General features: G+C 48.9%; 1 protein-coding gene across 1 annotated transcript in view; it reads left to right on the top strand.

The window, feature by feature from the left end:
• Positions 1–4,845: 4,845 nt before the first annotated feature.
• The window catches only part of FNDC3B (fibronectin type III domain containing 3B), a 148,522-nt gene continuing 143,834 nt past the window's right edge, over positions 4,846–9,533 (top strand). Inside the window, exon 1 of the mRNA XM_085232852.1 lies at positions 4,846–5,054. The gene's annotated coding sequence lies outside the window, so the exon portion shown is untranslated. The remainder of the gene's footprint in view (positions 5,055–9,533) is intronic.

Here is a 9,533-nt window from a genome sequence, read left to right as displayed (position 1 = left end):
CTTCTGGTGCAGTGGTCAGAAGTTATTGTTTTGAATAAGCACAACTGGTGTGTAATCTTCATGTCAAGCTTCTCGGGTTGGTTCAGCGCCAATGCTCTTTGGAAGCACTTGGCAGATGGGAGCTTATTTAAACTTATAAAACCAACGTAGACAAAAACATGTAAAAAATGCACTGTGTAAGTCCTCAGCTCGCAAGCAGAAAAATTATGAAGACAGTGGTGCTTCTCATGGAAGTGAGGGCAACAGGAAGATTTTCTTTCCATCATGCCTTTGTAAAGCTTAAGGACAGTTAACAGAATACTACTGCTGGCAAAAAAGTTATTTGCTAGTGTCAGAAACTGCATCTTTAGAACAGTGGTGCTGGTATTTAGAGAGTCTCTTCTAGCTCCTGTTGAAGTCACTGGGACTTGTGGGACTTCTCATAGAGCTCAAGGGCACATCTAGTGCAGAGTAGTAGTGTGGGAGACTGAAACACTAAGCTGAGGACTTTGCCCGTTAAATGTAATAAAAGGACACCCAGCAGACAACTGGTTTTTCCACGGACTGATGTGCAGTGCAAACTTACAACACGCCCCAGTAAAAAGGTGGAAAACTTTTATTTCAGACTCTAACAGCAATTAGTCCTTTGATCTTACCCCAGTAAAAAGATTTGGGGGCTTAACTTCTGCATGTGTTACTGAGTATGTGAAATAGTGATCTGTCTCCTAAAAAGGGAAAAAACTACCAATTAATACCATGAATACAAACTTCTAACCAAACTCAGTTCACGAATTCAAAAGCATGAATATGTGCTCAGTGAATAACTGGCATTCATTTCATCTAAATAGAGAAGCACAGATAGAAATCCTGCTTCGTGCTAATGTTTACATGCCCTACTTATTTAAAAAAAGCATCCTGCAGATTTTTGGATTCCCCACAGTAAAAGGGACCGTCCCAGCCTACACGCTGAGCTTCTCCAGATCTTCTGGCCTGGGCCAGTTCCCACCAGCACTGCCTTGAAATAAAACATTGCTAAGATTGAAGGGACTCAGTACATTTTGATCTGTATGATCTACTGTGCATTTAGCTTTCCTTCTATCAGATAAAAGAGTGAGAGGAGGCTACTCTGACAAGAAACTTCTGTATGGTTTTGAGTATCTATCTGTTCTAATTGCTCTGATTTTAATGGTTTGAGATGCATAATAAGGCAAGGGCTTGGAAAAGGACTCACAGACAAGAACAAACAGATTGTACGGTCCCTGCTTTGCTGTGTGATCACGAGGGAGTGGGACATCATTTTCCTAGGGAGATCACTCCAGTGTTTGGCTTCTGTACCCTGCCCCTTCCAGCCTAGGTAGGGAGTGCAGGCTGGAGTCTAATGGGAATGCAGCCCGGTCAGGGAGCCTGCTGCAGGCCAGGCAGGCTGTTCCATGCTAGCTGTGCCTCTTTTCCTCCATTCAGGTTTCTACTGGCCCTGAGAGTGAGAGCCTAAGCCTGGAGTTCTGCCTTGTGCACTACATTGAACACCACAGCCCAAGCCAGCCTGCTGCCCAGCACCTCCATAATGTTCTTGAGGAAAAACTCGTGCACGGCACACACTCATGTTGCATGGTACTGAGAATGCCTGCGGGCAGTGCTCCCCAGGTAAAAAAACAGTGCTCAGCAAATAAGTCAATCAAAGCGTTCTCTGTGTGCCACTGGACAGCACTGGTGCCAAGATCTCAGCCTGCCCTCGGAATACAGAGCATGCAGCTTGCTGAAATGGTGAAAGTTGAACTTGGATCCCATCAGAAAGCTAAGGGAAAGCATCTTGTAAAAATAAAGACCGTCTTCACAGCCTTTACAATGATGTCTGATCTCAGATTCCACATTCTGGTTGCATGCACAGAGTTTCCACAGGCTCCTCTCTGGAATTTTTCACCAAATAGGAGGGGATGGCTGAAGGGGACGATGGCAGAATACAGAATATGGAATTGGTTTGGATCCAGCAGTGGTCAACAATCCCTAAATTGTTAGTGTCTGATGGCTAAACAACTCCTGCTTGAAAAATGCTTAGGGCATCAGCCCGGTGCTGGTAGAGCTGTGTCAGGAATGGCTGCCCTGGTCAATGGTGCCAGCCTTCACCCTGCCCCTCTGCACAGGCAGGGAAGTACTCCTGCCCTTCTGGCTTCCTGAATAAGCAGAAAGATCTCACCACGAGAAAAGAAAATTATGCATAGTGTTGAAAGCATAAACTCAGGAAAAAAAGGACTCATCAAAATAGAAAAGTTGAGCTCATGGCATTGGTCTGTATTTGTTTGGATGATAGTTCAGGTCAATTGCTTTCTCCGGAGTAATTTGTCCGTCCCCGATGTGTCACCATGTTAAGCTAGTTCTTTTCCTTTTTCAGTGGCAAAATGTTTCCTCCTTGTCTGACTAATGCTTTTCCTTGATCAGCTGGTTTGGGGAGTAAGCCATTAAAGAAAGAAGTAGGAAATTTCTGAGGAAAAGCAATCCTTGCTCCCCTCCCTGCCTCTTCCTTGTGCTTTGACACATGTCCAATTTCCACTGAACCATTCTACAGTTGCTGTTAGCTGTAGCTGGTCTTTGAGTTCATCAGAATGGAGTGGCTGAAAAAAAGTGCTCTCAGGAAAAGGTATGCATTTGTTTCAGTCCTAGCTAAACTGGCTTTTTCATGTCTGATACATCCTGAGGTTTTGGTAAGACTGGAAACCATACGGAAACCAAATAACTGGGCACTTTTTTTTTTTTCTCAGACATATCCAATGTGGTTATGGCAGATGAGCTTCTCTTTGACTTCTGCCTCAATGGTGAAACGAAAGTGAAGTAAGTGTGAACTGTAAATGCTTTATAAACTGCAGAGAAATGCACACCACCCACCCACCATTGCTCGTAATGATGGCATAGAGCATCTCTCTGCTTCTGCTGGCGAGAGGACACCTCACCCAACATCCCCACATCCTGAGCCTGTGTTGACTCTTCAGACAAGACCCAGCCTCCCTCCGGATCTGTTTGATAGAATAGATACAAACCCAAAGTTTTCATTTCCTTCCTCTGCTTTACTTATTTTCATTTTCCTATCTTCAGGTTTGTTTACTCTTCACTTTAATCTCTCAGTAAATTTTTAGCTCAAATATTTCTTTCCTCTCTAAACCAACTCCCTTTTCCCCTTTTCTCTCTCTTTTCCTTCACAAAGCAGCCCACAGGACCAAGTCAAGGCTTTACCACCCTCGTGAATAATTAATCTCATCTGAGTCTGTAACTTAATCCAGGATCATCAAAAAGTCTGCATGTTTGGGGTCACTAATAAAAGAAAACATTTTTCTGCTTTTAGATTTTACCCATTACAAAAGTTTCTGCAATTAACAATGAACAATACTTGGTGCTGGCTGGCCATTTTACATTGAAAGATCTTTCCCATGGGAAAATGCTAATTTTCTATTTTCATAGGAACTATCTACTTCAGATAACTTTATTTTCATTTTTTTTCCTGTGCTTTGGTCTCTTAATATAACACTCAGCTAAGTTGGGTATAACATTTGTGCTGAACTTCTTTGCCAAACTGGTATTTTTTTAGAGTGAGTTTTGACAAGCAGAATATCAAGACCCACAGGAAGGCCTTTTTGTAGCTGTTTTAATGGAAGCTGATGAAAATGTATCCAGATCAAAACCCATAGAGTTTCTGAAAGAAAACCCGGCTTTGGTGGGTGATATAGGTGAATCTCTGGGAGAAGCAAACCCAGGGACTTGGGAAACACTTGCACAGGTTACCCAGAGCGGCAGTAGATGCATTATCCGTGGAGACACTGAAGGACAGGCTGGGTGGGACTCTAAGCAACATGACCAAGCTGTGGGTGTTCACTGCAGTGGGGGTTGGACTGGATAACCATTAAAGGTTTCCTTCAACTCAAATGATTGTATGGCCCTACAATTCTATGATTTGGGCAAATCCAATGATCCCTCATGAAACAGATGGGATCACTGTATGTCCAGAGAAAGACAACAAAGCTGTGAAGGGTCTGGAGCACAAATCTGATGTGGAGAGGCTGAGTTCAGACTGGAGAAGAGGAGGCTTAGGGGAGACCTTATGGCTCTGTACACCTCCCTGAGAGGAGGCTGTGGTGAGGTGGGGAGTGGTCTGTGCTCCCAGGTACCAGCGATAGGATGAGAGGTGGTGGCCTTAAGTTGCACCACGAGAAGTTCTGGATACTAGGAAATGTTTCTTCTGATAAAGAGCAGTGGTGTGCTGGCACAGCTGCCCAGGGAGTAGTGGGGTCACCATCTCTGGAGGTGCTCCAGAACCATGAGGATGTGGCACTGAGGGACGTGGGCAGTGGACATAGGGGGATGGTTTGGATTGGAGATCTTAGAGGTCTTCTCCAACCATAATGATTCTGTGATTCTATGATACAGTGAGTGTTCAGGCCCTGTTTTAAGCTTCTCCTGTAACCAGATTAAACCTTTACACTGATTCCCACACCGCACCCACACAGTATGGAGAGGTGAAACACCCAACAGCTCCACTCTAAAAGGGGACAACTCCATCTCCCCTTTGCGGCTGTGCCACTGCAGCGTGCCGGGTATTTCTTCATCTCAGAGGAACGCCGCCTAAACCAGGCGCAGGGCTGCCCACACGGAGCTGCCCCAGCTCCCACCTCGCCCGTGTGAGGAGCAGAGCGGAGGGGCCGGGATCCGCCGGGCACCGAGAGCCGCCACGGGACGCGGGCACCAGCGCGGCGCCGCCCGGCCGCGGAACGGACCCCACCGCTCCGGGGCCGCCCGCCCGGACCGCCCCCACCCAGAGCCCGGGAACGGGGCGGAGGGACGGGGGCCGCCCCGGGGCGGGGCGGGGCGGAGCGGAGCGGGAGGCCCGTGCCACCGCCCGCCTCGGCCGGCTTTTCGGCGGGAGCCTCTACTCCAGAGTGCGCGGTAGCGTGGGCCGGCCGCGGGCCCCATGTGGTGCCGACATCACTGACATGGCGGAATCCCCACCAAGCCCTTCTGGCACCCGCTCCAGCTAGCTGCGACTCTCCGCCGGCCGCCGCGCCCGGCCCGGCCCGCACAGCCATCCGCAGGTGAGCACGGCGCTGCCCGGGCCGGGCGGGGTACCCCGTTCTGGGCGCTCGGCCCCGGGCTCCGCGCCGCCCGCCCGTCCCGGCTCTTTTGTTCATCGCGGGGCGGCGGCCGCTGCCGTCGGGGAAAGTTTCTCCCGCTCGGTGCTGGGGTTGGGGTGGGTGAGGGGGGAGAGAAGTTTCGCCGGGCGAGGGGCGGCACGGCGCAGAGCGGAGCGGCTGTCAGCGCCTCCGCCCGCCGCAAGGAGCGGGGAGCCGCGGGAGGAACGTCGGCGCTGGGCCGGGCTGGGCTGGGCTGCGAGCGGGGCGAAGCGGCGTCCGAGTCTGGAGCCGGGGAGCGGCGGAGCGCGGCGCTGGGATCCGGGCGGGGAGAGGCTGCGGGAGAGCCGAGCAGCTCCTCCCGAGCCAGTCTGCCCTTGGCTGAGCGGTCTGGGGAGGGAAGATCCTGGAAACGTGGTGCGTTGCTCGCCAGACACCTCTGTAAATGGCATGGTACCAGCAGACGGGAGGGGGAAAAAAAGAGAAGAAGTCTTTGAAAAGCTGAACTTAGGCTGAGACGCGTCTGCAGCCCTCGCTGTGCCTCCCCCCCGTCCCAGTTCTCAGAATTGCGCTGTTTGAACAAGGCTTTGGCTGAGGCGGTGCGGTCGGGGCTCGGTGTAACGAAGCATTTATCCTATCGCTATTTGTAGCAGAAAGGCGGGAGCTGCCGCTCTCCACATTGGTAACGTTGGATTTCGTTTGCATTTCTTTGCCTCGTTCCTTCAAGTTCCCTTTCACAGTGGGGAAACTGAGAAGTGGAAAAGGCCAAGTTTCTTCTTCAGTGAGTGTTGTTTTTTCCTCTGTAGCTCGGTACTGGGCTGCACACAGCAGTGCTCAGGTACAGCCATACCCGTGGCCACGCTGGCTCTGACCACATTCCCTGCAGAGCCTAGGGCTCCTGTGTACATCTCTGCGAGGTGCCAAACCAGTCTGATCTGAGCTTACCAATGTGCTGGGCGGTGGGATTTCGGACTGGCATGCTGTCCAGAATGTGATTTCTCTGCCTTTTTTTATGTGCTGCCCTGGCTGATGGATTATTGCTGGGGCACAGTGTGTGCTTGTGGGAATGCTCCCAGGACCCCCCGACCACTTCCCCTGCAGGACAGCCCCTTGCTTGTGGTCTCACCCCTCTGCCACCTGTGCCTTTTTCTTGGCAGTATGAGAATATGCAACCAGTGCTACCAATAAGAAATGATTCTTGGCTGTGTTCCCAGGGTCACGCAGGGTCTTGCACAGGAATGGGCTGTTAGTGCTGTTCTCCTTAATCTACAGTGCTCTGTGGTTCTCTCTCATTAGTTTGAAGGCAGTTGTGCTTTGAAGTTGCATTGGGACCCTGCTGGGACAGCAATGTCAGCTTCCCCAGAGGTGCTCAAAGTCATTCTTCCCAGTTCAGTATTCCTGAGAAAGTTCATACACATAATGTAGCACAGGAACAAGTCTGTGTGGAAGGCGATATGTATCACAATCTTTGAGAGCTGTTGGGAACAATCTGGTTGGAATTTGAGGTCACTGCTGGAACAGCAATGAGAGGTTTTTTCATGTTGTTGCCCTACAGCTGGCTGAAGTCTGTGAAGGGCACAGTAAGGGTGGTGAAATGCTGGTGCAGGTTGCCCACAGATGTATATGATGGGTGCCATGGTCAGGCTGGACAGGGCTCTGAGCACCTGACGGAGTTGTGGATGCAGCAGCTCCCTCCTTTGCAGGGAGGTCGGACCAGATGGCCTTTAAGGGTCCTTTCCAACTCAGACAATTCTGTGCCTCTAAGTTAGCATCCAAACAAGCTGTTGCTCTCTATAGCTGGAAAGCGTGGAGCTTCAGTCTGGTGAATGTTAGCGCAGAAGCAAACTTTGTGTGTGCAGTATGAGGATCTTAAGTCTTACAAAGCAGCTGTTACTACCTGAAAGCCTCAGAACCAGAATACAGCCAATAAAGCAAATTATATTCTACAGTGCTGCTGGCCTCTGCTTTGGGAGGAGCAGATGTGGGGATTGCTGGCGTGCAGTGGGAGTGTGAGGACTGGCAGTTTGGCTGCTGTGGGAGCAGTCCCAGCCTCTGCACCAGGAACACCGTACTAGCAGGCAGTGAGTTTTGAAATCAGCGTCCTGGTGCATCAGAACACGCTTTGTGGAACGTGCTGTGAGTTATGGAAGGCTATTCTAAACAAATGTGACTTCAGCGCACAGCAAATAAAATAAATAGCGGAGGCGGCCAACAAACCTCTGTGTAAATCTCAGCTGTGCAAAAGAGCAGTGAGGCAGAGTTCTGCAAACCAGCTGCAGAGCTGCCTTGTGCATAGGTGATCTGTTCTGCGCTGCCGAACAGCAGCAGCGGGGAATCCTTCGGGGACGGGAATATCAAAAGTAACGTTGTTTATGGCCAAGGTTTAGTGTCGCTGTGTGATCCGTCCCTGGAGATGGAAGGTATGTGGGAAGAGGGAAGTTCTTCGAGCAACACGGTGGAAATAGGAGACGCTGGGTACACAACGGTAACAGGCCATCTACAGGCAGGAATGCTGGGCGGTGGAAAACAGATAACTCCTTAAACATTTGCCAGTTGGGATGGGACGATTACGTTTTCACCAGTTTATTCTGAGCACCTCTGCGGAATGAATGTGGACGCCCCTCTTTTATTGCAGAGCTGACTGCCAAAAAAAAAAAAAACACCACGAACTAATTAAACCTGATTTATTGTGCAATCTGAAGCAGTGCTGGGGAGATTGGTTGCCTTGCAGAAATTCTGCTGCAGATGTGAAATCTGTGCTTTGGGTGAGAAACTACGGAGCTGCTGAGCGAGTTCAGGAGAAAAGTGCTGTGTCTGCTGAAGTCCTCTCCAACCAGGAGCATTCCCCAGAGGTGCCAACTACCATGGCTCTGGCTGTTGGGATTGCCTTGTAGCAAGGAAAAGCCTGGAGGTTAAAACATACTGGTTCTCAAGTGGTGTGCTTCCTGAGCTTCATCCGTCCTTTATTTACCAGTAAATGTTGTTGTTTATCAATGGATAACAGACAACTACTGAGTCAGCCCTACAAGGACCACTCACTGTTTGTGTTTCAGGAGGTGACATACTGGACTCAGGCACTCTGCATATTGAAGGAAAGCTATTTATGGTGGTCTCTTTTGTACATAATATGAATCTAAAAGCGATTTGGAATTAAGATGCTGTTCCTGTTTTTCTTTTAAGAGAACAAACTTTGCAACTAAGGCTGGTATATACGTTTGCATCTGGCATCTGCTTTGTGGTTCTGTGCAAGCAGCTCAGCAGTGACCAGTAGGGGTTTGAGTGGAGTTGTAGCCGCTGTTTGTTTGTTTGTTGAGTTAGATTGATGTTATCTGAAATCACACGCGCTGTGGGACTGCAGGTGCCAGGTGTGCTTGGCTGCTCAGTGCTGAGTTGGTGTATCGCTGTTCTGTGGCTGAAATGCACATTCCTTGAGTGCTTCCTATGTAATTCCTGTGACTGCGGACATTTCTATTATAAGAGTCCTTTGCAAGGACCTAATAATAGAATATGTGTGTATGTATATATTTAAACATGCACTTCATGTCTCCAGAAGTGCTTCATATGGAATGTTTTGAAAAGCGAAAAAAGAAATCGCTCTCAAGAGGCTGTTAATAGAAACTTCAGTGAGCAACAATTTGAGATGACCCTCACCACCCTCTGAGATCCTTGGAATGCCGGGAACAGCTTTCCTCGTGCTGTTCATCAGAGCTAGCAAAATGCTGAGCACACCCAGCTCAGTGTGTAGCTGCCTTTCTGGGCCTCAGCGTGGCTGTTCTGGTTTTCGTGGTAGCTCCCTACTCCCTGATTGTCCACTAATAAAATGCGGATGTTCTGTGCTGCAACCTAAATCTCCGTGGTGTCTTTTGCCTCTGCATGATTCTTTAATCAGACCTAACACAATCAGATACAATTTTTCTAGAAGCTCGGTACCAGAAGCAGCCTGGGAAGAGAGTTCTCCTGCTGTCTTTTGGGATCACCTTGCTGTTTCTCTCTCCGTTAGTTAGCTGCCAGAATCTATCCCACTTTGTGAGTAACATTGATTGTGGAAGCACATGCTATCCAATGGCAATCCATATCACACGAGTGACCTTATGCTTGCTGACACTCATGCTGGTGGTTATTAAGTATCAGGTGGTGCTCTTTACTTCTTATTTATTTATCAATGTGGGATAATGCAGCAGAGGAAAAAAAGAGGGTAGCATTTGCTGATAATGAGAGCATTTAATAGGCTTCCTTCTGGTGAGCCTGCGGTCACATACTGTCATCTTACAGAGGAGTTGCTTTTGATGTCCTGATACAAGCAATTGAATGGTGAGCAAAAGCATCACCTTGTGAGAATAAATTAGTTTATATATATATATCCATATATTTTAAAGATATTAGTACTGACCCTCTTGAGACCCAGGAAATTTTTCTGCTCTTCTTTAGTGATATACACCTCCG

This window comes from Meleagris gallopavo, chromosome 11 (assembly GCF_905368555.1).
Source record: "Meleagris gallopavo chromosome 11, MGAL_WU_HG_1.1, whole genome shotgun sequence".
Classification (NCBI taxonomy): domain Eukaryota; kingdom Metazoa; phylum Chordata; class Aves; order Galliformes; family Phasianidae; genus Meleagris; species Meleagris gallopavo.
The sequence above is the reverse complement of the archived record's forward strand: the minus strand, read 5'-3'. Positions and strand labels throughout refer to the sequence as shown.